At 40.7% G+C, this 17,313-nt stretch overlaps 1 protein-coding gene and 1 long non-coding RNA gene across 2 annotated transcripts in view; one reads left to right on the top strand and one right to left on the bottom strand.

The window, feature by feature from the left end:
- The window catches only part of myt1lb (myelin transcription factor 1-like, b), a 180,762-nt gene that overhangs the window by 71,738 nt on the left and 91,711 nt on the right, over positions 1-17,313 (top strand). The window contains 1 exon segment of the mRNA XM_037796754.1: positions 4,850-4,883. The gene's annotated coding sequence lies outside the window, so the exon portion shown is untranslated.
- Positions 1,877-10,314, bottom strand: LOC119504542. The gene is made up of 3 exons (XR_005210585.1): positions 9,986-10,314; positions 4,674-4,677; positions 1,877-1,888 (listed from the first exon to the last, which is right to left on the bottom strand). It is a non-coding gene; the product is annotated as an uncharacterized LOC119504542 (long non-coding RNA).

Raw genomic sequence — 17,313 nt, 5'->3', positions numbered from 1 at the left:
AAAAACTGTCCTCCCCTTTCAAAGTGATTGGGGGGTGATTTTTTGGATTGAGAAGAAATTAAGAAATACATACGCTTTTATAAAGTTATTTGTTTTTTGTTTGATTACATTCATTGAAGTGAATGTCAATAATTAGAATACAAATTCAAATCATTGTCATACTTTTTGAATATGTTAGATACATTGGCCAATAATATTATAATTAGACTGGTACTAATACCTTGTCTTTTCTCTTTATATAGACCGGATACTGCAGGTAAGACTAAAGACTTGACTTGGGACTAGACGTGCCTTAACTACGGACTCGACTACACTTGATATAGCCTGTGACGTGACTTGACTTGCCCAAGAAAAAAATGACTTGGAACTTGCTTGAGACTTGGACATAATGACTTGGGACTTACTTTAGACTTGAACCAAATGACTTGGGACTTACTTCAGACTTGGACTAAATGACTTGGGACTTACTTCATACTTAGATCAAATGACTTGGGTCTTACTTTAGACTTGGACCAAATGACTTGGGATTTACTTTAGACTTGAACCAAATGACTTGGGACTTACTTCAGACTTGGACTAAATGACTTGGGACTTATTTCATACTTAGACCAAATGACTTGGGACTTACTTCAGACTTGGACCAAATGACTTGGGTCTTACTTCATACTTGGACTAAATAACTTGGGACTTACTTCATACTTAGACCAAATGACTTGGGACTTACTTCAGACTTGGACCAAATTGCTTGGGTCTTACTTCATACTTACACCAAATGACTTGAGTCTTACTTTAGACGTGGACCAAATGACTTGGGATTTACTTCAGACTTGGACTAAATGACTTGGGACTTACTTCATACTTAGACGAAATGACTTGGGACTTACTTCAGACTTGGACCAAATGACTTGGGTCTTACTTTAGACTTGGACCAAATGACTTGGGATTTACTTCAGACTTGGACTAAATGACTTGGGACTTACTTCAGACTTGGACCAAATGACTTGGGATTTACTTCAGACTTGGACCAAATGATCTGGGTCTTACTTTAGAATTGGACCAAATGACTAGGGTCTTACTTCAGACTTGAACCAAATGACTTGGGTCTTACTTTAGACTTGGACCAAAAGACTTGGGACTTACTTCATACTTAGACCAAATGACTTGGGACTTACTTCAGACTTGGACCAAATTACTTGGGTCTTACTTCATACTTACACCAAATGACTTGGGTTTTACTTTAGACTTGGACCAAATGACTTGGGATTTACTTCAGACTTGGACTAAATGACTTGGGACTTACTTCATACTTAGACCAAATGACTTGGGATTTACTTCAGACTTGGACCAAATTACTTGGGTCTTACTTCATACTTACACCAAATGACTTGAGTCTTACTTTAGACGTGGACCAAATGACTTGGGATTTACTTCAGACTTGGACTAAATGACTTGGGACTTATTTCATACTTAGACCAAATGACTTGGGACTTACTTCATACTTAGACCAAATGACTTGGGACTTACTTCAGACTTGGACCAAATTACTGGGGTCTTACTTCATACTTACACCAAATGACTTGAGTCTTACTTTAGACTTGAACCAAATGACTTGGGACTTACTTCAGACTTGGACTAAATGACTTGGGACTTATTTCATACTTAGACCAAATGACTTGGGACTTACTTCAGACTTGGACCAAATGACTTGGGTCTTACTTCATACTTGGACTAAATGACTTGGGACTTACTTCATACTTAGACCAAATGACTTGGGACTTACTTCAGACTTGGACCAAATTACTTGGGTCTTACTTCATACTTACACCAAATGACTTGAGTCTTACTTTAGACGTGGACCAAATGACTTGGGATTTACTTCAGACTTGGACTAAATGACTTGGGACTTACTTCATACTTAGACCAAATGACTTGGGATTTACTTCAGACTTGGACCAAATTACTTGGGTCTTACTTCATACTTACACCAAATGACTTGAGTCTTACTTTAGACGTGGACCAAATGACTTGGGTCTTACTTTAGACTTGGACCAAAAGACTTGGGTCTTACTTCAGACTTGGTGGTAGACCTGTGAGTGATCGTCAGAAGGATACAGAACGGCCAAAAATGTTAGCATGTTCTTGCAAACCATTTGCACAACCAGCACGAAGTAGCAGAAGCTCAGTGAGCGTCCAGTGTGTTTTGGAGTTGGTTTAGCAGTGAATATTGGAGAGAGAACATTAGCTTTCCTTTAGCTTTTGGAGGCATTACGCACTTGCACCTTACTTGGTCAAATAAAACTAAGCAAAAAACCTGAAAATGCTCACCAGCCCCCATCTTATTCCCAACAATCCCCCCCATTTCCACTCTCACAGGTCTAAAGCATCTAAAAAGAGGTGAGCATGTTTTAATCAGAGGACCCTCTTGATGCATATTTGATTTCCATTAACTTTAGAAAGTGTCTAACATCTTTGACTGAACAAAGAACGAGGTGGTGACCATTGACCCTACATCAAGTGGATCAAGCTCTGTGTAGTGAAGACTGTGACCACGAGGCCCTTGTTTGATTGAGTTACACGTGTCCTCTGCTAGTCGGCCAAAGAGAGAACAAATGTGTGAGTGGAGGACTGGCACTGAAATCATCTTTAGGGCTGTGTCCCAAATCACTCCATCATCCATTCACTCATTCACTACTTAGGTAGTTTACTCTATAGAGAGCAGCAATGTTTAACGATTTAATATACTCACCATGGACACTTTGTTTGTTTCATATGGCACTTGTCAAGTCAAAATGTCTGCTGTGGAAAGGGTTTATTTTTTAAGACACTATAAAGTGGATACATTTCACACTCAGAATTCAGACACTCTAATAAAATGGCGTAGATATAGTGCACTATACAGGCAATAAGAAGTGATTCCTATTTTGTAGCCTAAATATTTCTAACTTTTAAAAACAAAATCACAATCTTAATTTTTGGTGAAGCCCATTATAAAGTATTTCACCACTGCAGTTGTGTGTCACATTTTGTCTTCATTTTACCAACAAGTCAGTCCGGTTTACTGAACATGTCACTCAGTATTAACTGGACAGTGTTAGATCTCAACATCAACATGTTATCATTTATGAACTTATAGGATAAGGCTAATATATTGTTGTTCATTTAAAATGTGATGCTCTCAAACATGAAAAAGTGTCCACCAGAGTTGGAAAATTGTCTTTAGCTCACCAAAATATAAAAACATCACAAGAACATGTAACATATTGTATAGAACAAATGTGGGAACTAAATAATACATATAAAACAGAGTAGACTGGTAAAAAAAAAACACAAACAAAATACATCAATGTAATAATAACAATACAACAATAATAATGATAATATTTACAATAAACTGCAATATATTTCCACTGCAAATACCTTTCTTTAAAAGTATCTAATTGGTTTTTACCCACATTTTGCATCATTAATTTTTTTTAAACTATTTTTTAATCTCAAAATACAAAATTGATATACTAATAATGTCCTGATTTTTTTTAATAACACAAACAGAAAAACAATGAGCACAACATGCAAAGTCAATCCTCTAATCACATACTATACACCTTCCATATACACATACATATACTAAAAAACATGTACACAACTACTGTGTAAGCAGTTGTTCTCTAGTCACACTTTAAACTATTTCAGATAAAGGTTATTGAGAAATGGATCTTTTAAAGAAATGCATATAGCAGAATTATCTTTTAGAAGTACTAAATGATCAACATAAAGGCCGTTACACACCGGCGGGGATATTTTTTTTTAATTCTCACGTCAATAAGTTTTTTCGAACTGTTGTTTTTATTCGGAGTACTTTGACACAGACCGCGAATATTAAGTGACGAAAAAGCAATGTAATCTTTTCAAGGTTAATTTTCTGAATAAAGAACCAATCACAATGTGCGGAACCAGTTGAGTTGCGTCTATTTTTTTAAAACAACAACATGGAGGCTCTGTAGTCCGAACCAAGACGTCAAACTTCATTACTCCTTTCAACCTTGACAAAGGCAACCTTAGACATTTAATGTTTGCAGGCGAGTATTCTGCATTTTCGTGTCATTTATTTGTCACGTCTCTAATGTGTAAAGGCCTTTAAATCTCAACATCAACATTTTAAAATTAACTACCATATAAATAACTATATAAGTACCATATAAATGGTTATATACTGGTATATGGATATCCACATCAAACAATATATAAAAGCATGTAACATATTGTATAGAACAAATGTGGAAACAAAAACAAAACACAGTAGACAAATAAAAGACATCAACCTAATAATATATTTTTGTTTAAAAATAACTTAATATTAAATATCTGAAATTGTCCAATTGGATTTTACCCACATTTTGCATTTGCCACAAATAAAGGCATCAACCAATCACATTGTGCGGAACCAATTGAGTTGCACCTATATTTATGAAACTTTGTAGTCCAAACCAAGACGCCAAACTTTAAAACTAAACTTTTTTCCTGAGAAATATAATATTCACAGGCGAATATTTCGCATTTCCGTGTCATTTATTAACCACGCTCCCGGTGTGTAAAGGCCTTAAGGCAAAGATATGTTCTAAAATCAATATATGTCTTGTTTGCTACACAAATACAACTATGTTTCTATATTTTACTGCGCTTTAAGTGTTTCGCTGGTAATTTATTTCATGGTAAAGCTACAAATAAGTCACAATGATCAACTATTCAGCAGGTTCCTTTGTGTGTGTTATACAAAGAGTGTGTGGATTTAGCATGCACAAGTTAGGCCTGTTTCATAATATCTCTCTCTCTCTCTCTCTCTCTCTCTCAGTGCCTGTGGATCCAGCATTAACAGAGCTTTTCAGGTCAGTGGGATTGAAAAAATGCACTGCACTGATACACACACACACACACACACACGCACACACGCTCACACAAAAGCAACACAAATACAAATGCACAGACAGACAGGCGGAAAATAGCCAGAGAGTTACAAACACATACTCATACACACCCACACCCACACACACAACAGTTGGCCTGCTGTTGTCTTAGTGCTGAGGTAGAGACAGTCAAACAGTGCGTGGATCAACTGTCACCTTATTACCAAGCTGCTGTTTGATATCTGCCCTCTGATCAGCAGCCAGTCACTAAAGGGCGCTTTGATGACGCTTCTTTCTCTTTCTTGCTCTTCGTTGGGTTTTGCTCTCTATGTTTCTGTTCGAGATACTTCTGGATAGTTCTCTTTGTCTCTCCTCAGTCCTCGCTCTGCCTCCCTCCCTCTCTTCAGACATCTTCAGTGACACAAAAGATGGTAACAGCAAAACAGAAACAACAAGCACCCTTTCTTTCTAGTTCATACAATTTTCCCATATGAAATATTAAATAAGAGGGTTTCTCATCTTTTAATGTTGCAACTAGACAAGCTAAATAATTCTGTTTTTGTCTTATGTACTTAGTATGATAGACAATTATCAATTCATTACCCATGAAGCACAACTCTTTCTCTCTTTCTACGCCTACAGCCTTAAAGTTCTTGTTGGGTGAGTTGAGTGGGCGGAAGGTAGAACACAGCTTTATTTTACTCAAAGTTGAAGCTTCTCTTTGTCACTAGAAAAGTTTCTTCCCTGTTTCTTTTAAGAGCTGTTGTCATTTTTTAAGGAACGCAAAAGAGTGAGGAGGATAAGCTTAAATGGACTTATTGAATTTTATTTTCATGTGCATGTGGTTTCTGCTTACTTATAGATGGAATTTTTTAAAAATGTTTGTCTATATGATACTCAACTACAGATGTTCTGATACCATTTTTGGAGTACCGATCCAATACCAGCGTGTTAAAAATCTATAGTTATAATAATTATTATTATTAAAGATTTGATATGATTACTATCTTTGTTGTATGGCCTGGCTCAGGTTAAACCCTTTGTAAAACACAAACAAATACATGCAGAGAATGAATGCAATAGAAGTTGGCAACACTAGTGTCACCCCTGGAAACGGAAGCTGTACATACTGGACATATCGTCGTTTTACTTTTTGTATTTTCCACTGTGAAATGTTGCCAAACGGCTGACCTTTTCCTCGCTCTGACTACCGCTACACTCTCCACTAGCACTACACTGTGGTTGCTTGCTATCGTCACATGACAAACTACCTGCAATCAGTTCTTCTTCGTTGCTCTAAAACAGTAGTTACCTGTGGCAGCCATGATTCATCCAGGGCGACAGCACAGTGAAGGCTGCTGTTTTGGAGCGGTGAAGAAAAATTGATATCCGGTAGATTTGTTTTCTGGGTTAATAAATGATGGTATCAGATCGTAGCATAGACAGGCGTACTCGCCGATTCCCGATCCCGAATTTTGGGCAGTATCGGACGCATTTCTGATACTGGTATCTGTATCGGGACAACTCTATACTCAGCAGTATCACTGTTATTGATGTTGTTTTGCTAGTATCACACGTTACCTACAATTACGCGAAATATATTATTCACGGCTGCTGCCCAGTCACATTGCAGTCCAGTGCACGTGCGGAGCATCCACCTCGCACAAAACTTCAACAGGCTACATGTCACATCTCAGTGGTGGGAGGCTCTAGTTTTGTGTTGCCGCGATATAATAATAATACTCCATGTAGGCTTTACAAGTACAGGGCACACTAATTGTGACTAAGTGTGCTGGTATTGAGTGGAAGTAAAGAAATTTATGATTCATCATTTTTCATATAGTAATTTACACAAACAAAGATCTACCTTCTCCTCTGTATTTTGTATCATGGCAGTAGCAGAAATTAACTGGACACAATGAAAGTATTTAAATCAATATGTAAAGCAACGATTAAAGGAACTCTATGTAAGAATCAGAAATGTCTTGTTAACAGCTTCACCTGTGGCTGTTAAGTCAACGAAAGTCAGCGTCCTGTTGCTCGCGCTTGTGCTCGCTCTACATAGACATGAACGAGCATCGCTCAACACAGTGAGGAGACACACGTCAGCTAAAAGCACAATATCACTCTATATTTCAGCTGCTTAGCAGTAATGTTAGCTGACCAGACGAAGGTCTCTCCATGAATCAATGCTGATCCTAGTGTTGGCTTTTCCTGCTTCAGCCTCCCGACCGCGGCCGGAGGGAACAGGGGAGACACCGGAGTTTTGGTCGGAGACGATAACGTTTCTCTCTGCGGAGCCCCGTCACTTCACAAGACACGAGAAACCTCTGTTGGTCTGGAGGAGCTGCAGCAGTTATTTCTGCACAAACGTCCACTGAACATTCACTAGATATTCTCAGAGCTAAACTAACTCTTCTGCAGTGTGTAGTGTGCGCGCATGCACGTGAGAGGTGGAGCGAGAAAGCGAGTGAGAACGAGCGCGGTGTGTGAGTGAAGGCAGGCAGAGGAGCAGAGACTTCGGCCCTTGAGACCAAAGCTACGGTCTCCCCTGTGTCTTCTGACCGCGGCAGTACCTTTAACACTAACAAGCACTAAAAGCTATAGTATCCACTAGCGTTGTCACGATACAATAATTATGACTTCGATATGATACCTGCCTAAATATCTGGATACCGATACTGAAACGATACCGTGGCAAAAACCTGAAAACGTCAGAAAAAGTGATGGAATAATAGATGACAGAACATGGAGCTTGATTTTTTTTTATTATTATTATTTAAAGAAAGAACAGAAAATATTTTAACAATGTCAATGCAAGGCAGCGGAGGATGTGAAAAGAAGCCATAAATCAACGGGAGTGAATTATTGTACCATAGTGTGTTCATACATTTTATATCCACCTTCGCTCCACCTTTACACGTCACACTGCTGCGTAGAAAAAGATAAATCCTTGCCGAAATACAGTAAGTACAAGCATCTATTGTAAACTAAACTGGGAAAAACAAAGTTGGTAAACTTGTGTTTGGTGGATTATTTCTCTGTTGTTACAATGCTAATGGTCATTGTATTTTACATCGTTGGAAAGCCTGTTTATTTACCTTCACAATGATGTCCAACTTGTAAGGATCATGCATTTATGCGATGAGCAGCACAGCTGATTATGTGGGTAGCGCCAGAGAAAAATGTTCCAAAATGCTCTGCCAACGGTAAACAGTGTATTCTCATTAGGCTACCAGGAAGTCTGCAATGACTGCCCTTCACCGTCAGGCCTGTTTGCGCTGGTGTCGACAACTGAGACAATGGAACCTGAACATGTGGGGGAATGTCATGTTCAGTGATGAGTCCAGGTTCTGTCTGCCAAAGTTGGATGGCAGGGTCAAAGTATGGAGACGACGTGGAGGACGCTATGCTGATTGTTGAACCGATGGAGTAACAGCTTTTGGTGGGGGCAGTGTCATGGTGTGGGGGGGCAGCATCTCCCTCACTGGCAAAACAAGGCTTGTCATCATTGAAGGCCATCTCAATGCAGTGAGATATCGGGATGAGATTCTGCAGCCAGTGGCGATCCCATATCTCCAAACAATCTGGGACCTATTTTCATCCTCCAAGATGACAACGCTCTCCCCCACAGAGCCAGGGTTATCACAGACTACCTCCACAATGTGGGAGTAGAGAGAATGGAACGGCCTGCCAAGAGTCCAGACCTCAACCCAATTCAACACTTGTAGGATCAGCTTGGGCGTGCTGTACGTGTTAGAGTGACCAACACAACCACCCTGGCTGACCTGCAATGAATCCTGGTTGAGGAATGGAACGCCATCCCACAGCAACGTGTGACCAGGTTGGTGACCAGCATGAGGAGGAGGTGCCAGGCTGTTGTGGCTGCATATGGATCTTCCACCCACTACTGAGGCTCCTGACGGTGTATTAAATGAATAAAGTGTAAAATAGTCAATATGTCTTGTTGTTCCTAGTTACTGATAGAGAGTTCAATCATCCAATCCACCAAACAACTCAAAACAAGAGTCAACACCAACAGGAGAATACACTGTTTACCATTGGCAGAGCATTTTGGCAAATGTTTCTTGGGCGCTACCCACATAATCAGCTGTGCTGCTCATCCCACAAATGCATGATCCTTACAAGTTGAACATCATGTGAAGGTAAATAAACAGGCTTTCCAACCATGTGAAATACAATGACCATTAGCATTGGAACAACTGAGAAATAATCCACCAAACACAAGTTTACAAACTTTTTTTCCCCAGTTTATTTCGTTGAGTTGCCTCTTAGCAAAATGCTCTGAGTGAATTTAAGTTCCCTCTGGTAAGCATGTATATGTCTAGGGCTTTTATTGTGAAAGAACAGAGAGAGCGAAGCTGCAATGTGCCGCCGCTGTCGTTGACAAAGTGGGAGCAATGAAGAATTTGCCGTCTCTGTTCAGATTACGGAGCCTCCGAGTTATCATTTTGCCTTCAGGTGCAACTCTACAGTACATGTACTTTGTTGATAAGCGGTTTTAACGGCAGGGTATTGCAATACCTTTCTAGTATCGATATACCGTGCAACACTAGTATCCACAGGCTAATGAGTGTACTGACTCTGTTACTGTACATAAAGGAATTTGGCAAGCCCCAAAGCCCCAATTGGTCTCTTTGGTATTCTTTGTCAGTAGTTTGACATGTACTGGGAGTGTTGAAGGCATTGAGTATATACAGGACTGGTATTAGGAGCAGTCGAGTTGAGTATACAGGCCACCTGCATTGCCTAAAGCTGAACTTTGTCACACAATATACAAACGAGTTTGTCACACTGATTAAGGTTGGGGTGCTTCCATTTTGCTTATAAAATATAATAGGAGTAGGCTGGAAAAGGCAAGAGACTTTTCAGTGTCACACTCAGAGTGGGAGGCTGTGGCTATTTCCTGGAAGCAATCAGGGTACATACTGAACTTGAAAAAATCTCAGTAGAAAATATTTGTTAATTTTTTTGCCAGCACTAGCCTCACGTTTTAGTGTGTTTGTCATCTGTGAGGTGAAAACATCCGATTTCCACACAGTCAAACTAATAAACCCTCCCACACACTAGCCGTGTTTCCATGCACATATTTTTATTCGCATTTTGTTGCATCGCATTAGAAAAGCTGTATGAAAAAGGAAAATTCGATAAAACTTCAATTGCGAAAAAAGTTTTTATGCTCGCTTCAGGTGTATTTTTGCCTTTGTCCAAAAAGAGTTGATACCCTAAATGTATTATAGAAACGTCTTTGCCAAATAAAGTCTGACATAGCGAACATTTAACTTACATGACTGATCAGCTGCTTCTGATGTCGGCATCTTCTTGGATATTCTCATAACACGTGATTGCTTGTCTTTGTCTCCGGACAGCATGAAACATGTCCAATACTAGCTGACATGAAAGAACTATTAAAACTTGCCCAATTGAACCAAATTCCTGAAGACCTCTCCATATTTCTCTCGTAGATGGTTAGATCAAGTGTATAGAAGCAAAGAGGCAAAACTCCGGTGCTTTTAAGACAATGGCCGCCATTTTGGACTTTAAACGCCAATGGCCGTGGTGGTGCTGTGGCCGTGGATGTATAAAGAGACGTCTGTAAATCAGAGGATAATTCTTTTGAGGTAAATCATCTTCCCAGTACGAACACTTAAATAGCCCTCATTTAAATCATTATGTCCTAAAAGTTGTAAAATGAACTAACAGCTGAATCCAGAGTTCTTTTCTTCGTCATAATGAACGGTCATCAGACCCACGGGACTGCACCGCCCTGCACGCTCATATGACATATCGGGTTCTGCCAGCTTCCTGCTAGCTGTATGCGGCTGTAATAATGGATATATTGGCTGTAATTCATCACTGTTATTATCTTCTAATACACCCATGGGCTGTATGCTGTAAGACTGTACCGTGGTGGATGGATTATCGTCTCTGTTCCTAAACAACCGGCTATCGGCCAGTAGCTAGTAGTGCTAGTAGCTAGTAGTGCTAGTAGCATTACATCAACAGGATTTAATGGAGTTGTAGGCTACTACTACTAACACGCAGGGCAAAAGCACAGGACAAAACCTCTTCTTTATCCATGGTCTGTGGTCTGTTGGACCCTCTTCTACATCCATGGTCTGTGGTCTACTGGACCCTCTTCTACATCCATGGTCTGTGGTCTATTGGACCCTCTTCTACATCCATGGTCTGTGGTCTACTGGACCCTCTTCTACATCCATGGTCTGCGGTCTAATGAACCCTCTTCTACATCCATGGTCTGTGGTCTACTGGACCCTCTTCTACATCCATGGTTTTTGGTCTACTGGACCCTCTTCTACATCCATGGTCTGTGGTCTGTTGGACCCTCTTCTACATCCATGGTCTGTGGTCTACTGGACCCTCTTCTACATCCATGGTTTGTGGTCTACTGGACCCTCTTCTACATCCATGGTCTGAGGTCTGTTGGACCCTCTTCTACATCCATGGTCTGCAGTCTAATGAACCCTCTTCTACATTCATGGTCTGTGGTCTACTGGACCCTCTTCTACATCCATGGTCTGTTGTCTGTTGGACCCTCTTCTACATCCATGGTCTGTGGTCTATTGGACCCTCTTCTACATCCATGGTCTGTTGTCTGTTGGACCCTCTTCTACATCCATGGTCTGTGGTCTACTGGACCCTCTTCTACATCCATGGTCTGTGGTCTACTGGACCCTCTTCTACATCCATGGTCTGTGGTCTGTTGGATCCTCTTCTACATCCATGGTCTGTGGTCTACTGGAACCTCTTCTACATCCATGGTCTGTGGTCTATTGGACCCTCTTCTACATCCATGGTCTGTGGTCTGTTGGACCCTCTTCTACATCCATGGTCTGTGGTCTGTTGGACCCTCTTCTACATCCATGGTCTGTGGTCTGTTGGACCGTCTTCTACATTCATGGTCTGTGATCTACTGGACCCTCTTCTACATCCATGGTCTGTGGTCTATTGGACCCTCTTCTACATCCATGATCTGTGGTCTGTTGGACTCCATTTTGGATCCTTGACATGAAAAAGTTTGAAATTGTTCTCAAAATCTGTGAGCTGGATTTTTCTAACTTCCATTTATGTCCATCGCTCACTTTATGCTCCTCTGGGAAGCAGCCGGGCAAAAAGGTTAATATATAAATAAGAAAGTAAGTAAATAGTTATAATAGTATGCATATTTATAATATTTTTCTTGTTCAACACAGGCCATTTCAGTAGAGACATTAAATATGACAATAGATTAGAAATAATTTAGTTCTACTTTTGTTCTGACCTTTGTAGGCAGATGTTTTACTGGCGTCATTATGCAAGTCGACTCGATTACAGTCCAAAATGGCGGATAATTGACTTTCCCTTCTTAGCAATATTTGGCCTTTGGTTAGATGGCCTTGTTTTGTTTCCAAGTTCGCAACCTCTGCTTCTTCTTCTATGTAATTACATTACATCTATATTACAGCCATGCAGCCTATAGCACCAACTTTTGAGTTTACAGAGTTTATTCACTCCAAAACAGTTGATGGGAATGAACCTAATTTGTATTTCTTTTTTTGCGACATTTCAAAAGTTTGTTTAAAATTCGCTTGACAGTTGAATGGAAACACGCCTACTGTAAGGACCAAAATGATACACAATACCAAGGTCAACAAAAATAGCTTTGTTGTCATTCAAATGTACCAACCATTCCTGAGCATTGGCCCTAATGGAGCCCTTAAACCGGCGTTGTAACAGCTTATTGACTTATGTTCCACACAGTGCAACACAGTCTCTTGGGAGGATGAGGAGTGTAGCCCAAAGGATCTAACTGGAGTTCATTAATGTTAGCCACTCAGCTTGCCTGTCCAGTTCCAGTTCTGACTGTTAAATTAGCCATGCACATGGAGGTTAGAATGGAATTTACACATATATATATATATATATATATACATATATATATATATATATATATTTACTTTCTTCTTATGTCCACTATTATTTGCTTAGTGTACAGTACAACCTGAATTCAACGGTGGCTATTTCAGTGTCCTCTACTTGTCTTTGCAAGTTGTTTCCACCCCAGTAATGTGTGAATTTCATTTTGTCCTTGGCTGTGTGGTAGGGGGCGGTTGCAGCTAAGATAAGGGTTCCTGCCTACCTATATATCAATAAAATATTATTCCACCTGGAAGATTACTGTGTAGCCTTTAGCTGATATTCATAGATTGTACAAGGTGTACTCTCCCTCCTCTCTCTCCCCAATCCTTCATCCCCCTCCACTTTCACTCTTCCCCCCTTTCCCCATTTTCTATCATTCTCACCTCCCTCTCTCTCTCCCTCACTCGGCTGCTGCCTGCAGATAGTAATTAATCAGGGGATCGATGTGAAGCCTATCTCCAGGCTGAGGCGTCTATAATGTCGATAATGCTGCTCGATGGCCTCTCTCCCCGGAGAGCTGATAGGCTTCAGGACGAACACGCTTGACTTTGCATGGAGCAGCCTGGGCTGCGTCAGATAGGCTGTTGCTGTTATGCTTGTGTGCTTGATTGCATGATGTGTGTTTTTATGTACATACCCTACTTGTATGCATCCATGTGAGCCTTAACTCACATACAGCAAACACACACACACACACACAGGAATGGGTTGAGAACTACGTATGATGATATGGGTCGGATGAATGACAGTGAATGGACAGAGGGAATGCAAACTAACTGCACTCAGATGTAAATGTAACATTTTCTGGGAGGATCTTTTTAAGGGTGGTGGTTAGAAGGGAGCCCCCAAACTGGGGAAACTCTCGCGAGATTGTTAAGGTTAGGCATCAACCTCGAATGGTTGAGGTTAGGCATTGATCTCAAACAGTTAAGATTAGGCATTGACCTTGAATAGTTAAGGTTAGGCCTTGATCTCAAATAGTTAAGGTTAGGCCTTGATCTCAAATAGTTAAGGTTAGGCATTGACCTTGAATATTTAAAGTTAGGCATTGACCTTGAATAGTTAAGGTTAGGATAGGTGCATACCCAAAATCAGCTTGATTCTTGTGTAATGTGTTCCCAGTTGACTAGGGATCAGGTTAAAGACAGGTTTGTGATTGTGGTTATGAAATTAGCACTGCCCATCATAGACATTGAACTGGTCCCATACACAACACCAACAGAAGGCTCAACAGGAAGTCGTGGGCCCCATTCCTCATACATGATAACTGGATTAGTTTGATGTAATTGTTGAAGATTTCACATGAGTCTGGATTTTCCAGTTCTTCCAGCCTGGCTCAAAATGTATCTGACACTGTTGGAAGAGCTTGTTGCTATCTAATGCAAACTAAAACCTGCAATTTGAAGGCTTTTCTTTTTACAATTAGCTGGACCCCAGCACATAAATGAAGAATTTTTTTAGATACAAATGTTATCTTTCTGCAGAGGCACCAACAAAATAGTGTTGACATGATTATGATGAGAATATACATCATTGAGCAGTCATTATCAAAACTTAATTTTCACAATACACACTGAAGAACCTTTGCATGCTAAAAATTGCAATTAAGATAAAATCAGTATATTCAAAGGCAGAATTAGCTGGATTTATCTGTTGCGGTTTGTAAACACAACATTTAAAGTTGGCCCCTCCTTCCAGCTCACCAAGGGTTAGGGTGCTCGCCAGCGGGTGAAAGCCAACAAGCTGTGTCCGCCACTGACAATCTGGTGCCTGGTCGCTACATTTTTATAGAGGCAGAAACGTCCTGAACACAGCAAAGTAATACTTGCAATAATAATAATAATACTTGCAGAGTGCAGGGTCTCTGTAGATACAGACACCACCACATACTTCTAATGGGTCATAAGTGATTGAGAGAGATTATTTTCGCATGAGTATATATATTATTTACACATTCTGCTTTTAATGAACCTTTCAAACGGATTAGGGTTATCGGCCAAAAAAAAAAAATCCAGTATCAACTGAGCTCTAGTGTACATGTCGTACACTCAAATGTATTCATAAATAATATGTAAATCATTGTAGACAGTCAGATTTCAGATTGTAACACAAATATGGCAGTGAGGTGCCTGACTCTTCTGGCCTTAGACTTCTTTAGCAGTTCAGAAATGGATCTGTGGTAGACCCTCAGGATTGCTAACTGAAGTCTGTATATAGTGTGGCTGCTTAGTTGATTAGTGATGATGATGTTGATTAGTAGACTAATCGGTCATTTTGGTCTTAGTCGACTTAGATTTCTTTAGTCCATTAGTCGTTTTTTATGCTTTTTCATGCTGAATGACTTATTTCCAAGAAACTTCTGAGCTCATCTCTGGTAAACACCAGATTTAAAGTGGTGCTTTAATGTGATTCTTTGTGGAGAAACTCAGTTTCAGAAATCTGTCGATTAAATACTAATCGATTAGTCGACAAAATCGTATGAGTGTTAGGGCCCAGACCCACAACCCGACATCAAAGAACTAGCGGCGACGAAGTCCACCAGTTGCGTCGCCTCAGGTTGCCTTTGTCTTGGTCAAAAAGTTGTATTTGAACACACCGCAAAGACTACAGCCAACGGCCAACTACAACGTACGTTGTGCGCCTGCGTGAGAGGAAATAACTCTCCACACCAGCAGGTGGCGGTAGTCTGTGTTCATCTTTCAAAAAGGGAAAGCAGAAGACTGAGGACGGCGGATATACAAGCCGGCGTACATGAAACAAAGCGGCGTTTGACGACCATTTTCACACCACTCTCACTCACTTAGCTTTATTCCAGATGTTCGTGTCACTTTGAAAATACCTGTGTGTTGGAATGATCAGATGAGATGACGATGAAACATGAGAGGAGCCTTCTGTGTGACTTTACCCGTTGGCTTGCTTTCCTCACTTCCGTTTCTCTTCCCGTGCACTGATTCGCTTAAGCTGAACAGCCAATCAGAGTGATTTCTCTCACCGACGAGCGCCGCCACCGATTCAACATGCTAAATCAGCCGGAAAGCCTTTGACATGGGCGGAATAGAGCCGACAGTGCGGGACACACTGCAAAAACTAGGCCGACGGACGCTCACCAATGGCCCCAAACTGTCCGACGGCTGACTATTGGCTTGGTGTGTCAGGGCCTTCAGTCAACAAAGAATTTCTTTGGTCGATGACAGCCCTAGTATACAGTATGGCAGAAGTGTACGATAAGCAATGAGCTTTTGTGGGTTTCGCTGAATTGGTATTATTGGTGAACACAGTATGGGATACAGAACATGCATTCCTCACATAGAACAAAATTCAGCTTGAGGTCCAGGTTTGATGACATGTGGGAAGAGGCACTTTAGAGAGGGCATGTGTGTGTCATTGCAGCAGCCCCGTGATTGCACACGATCAAAGCAGCCACAGCAGCAGCAAATATTAAAGACATGGAAGGCAAAGGAATCCCTTTCCTTTCAAAGCTCCAATTACATGGTTGAATTTCTTTTATGAAAGCAAAAAAATTAAGATAGCTTTAACAGAAACCCCATCTCAATAAAGCTCATCAGGGTTTTCATATGCAAGGTGGGCTGGGGGAGGGGCTGTGCTCGTCAGAGAGCTCACAGCATAAACATTCCCCTCCACATCTCTTTTGTCATTTGCATATTTACAGTCTGCCATGCTAATCGTGTTTATTGGGGTGTATAAGCACTGCACATGAGCTCAATAGGGGAGGATAGCTTTGTGCCAGAGACTGCATGGTAGAGACACTGGGATAAAAATGGCCCCCGACCCTCCCACCCCCCACCACCCCCATTTCTGGAAATAAATGGCTCCTCCTGCAGTAATCCAATTTCAAAAGACAAAAAGAGCTGTCTTACATAACTAGGACAGCACAGGATTTTGCTAATTATGGTGTTAATGCACAGTGAAGAATTCCCCTGATTTTAAACAAAGGCCATGATTTGTGAAGATATTTTCGTGTTGTGTAGTCGAGAAAGTGCCGTTCTTACAGTATCACATGATAAAAGAGTACTGAATCCATCATCATGCAAGGTGATGGATGTCTGGCTTGAAGGAATAAGGTATTTGTTCACTCGACTGCTTATATCAGAAAAGAAAATCTAGAAAACATTACACACCAAGTAAAAGCTATCAATATGTAAAGGTGTTCAAGGTGGATGTCTCAGTGCCTAAGGCTGCCTTGCAAAGGTAAACTATTCACTCCCGTATTTGCATTAATCAAAAAACGTCCAAGGAAACCAAATCCAGATTTGCGCGATTTCACCTTGAGCTCGTAGATTTCATTGTCAGCCCCGGTGTGCTTTTGCACTGAAGTGTTGAGAACAGTTAAGTAAGGTGGATAACTGCTAAAGCCCCTCATTTTTCCCCTGTCAGATTTCTGCTTTCATATAAAAGACATAAGGTTGTCCTCTGTCGCCGACTGACCGAACGAGGGAGGCGTGCGGCCCTG

This window comes from Sebastes umbrosus, chromosome 16 (assembly GCF_015220745.1).
Source record: "Sebastes umbrosus isolate fSebUmb1 chromosome 16, fSebUmb1.pri, whole genome shotgun sequence".
Taxonomy (NCBI): domain Eukaryota; kingdom Metazoa; phylum Chordata; class Actinopteri; order Perciformes; family Sebastidae; genus Sebastes; species Sebastes umbrosus.
Note: the sequence above shows the minus strand (reverse complement) of the source record. Positions and strands in the feature narration are given on the sequence as shown.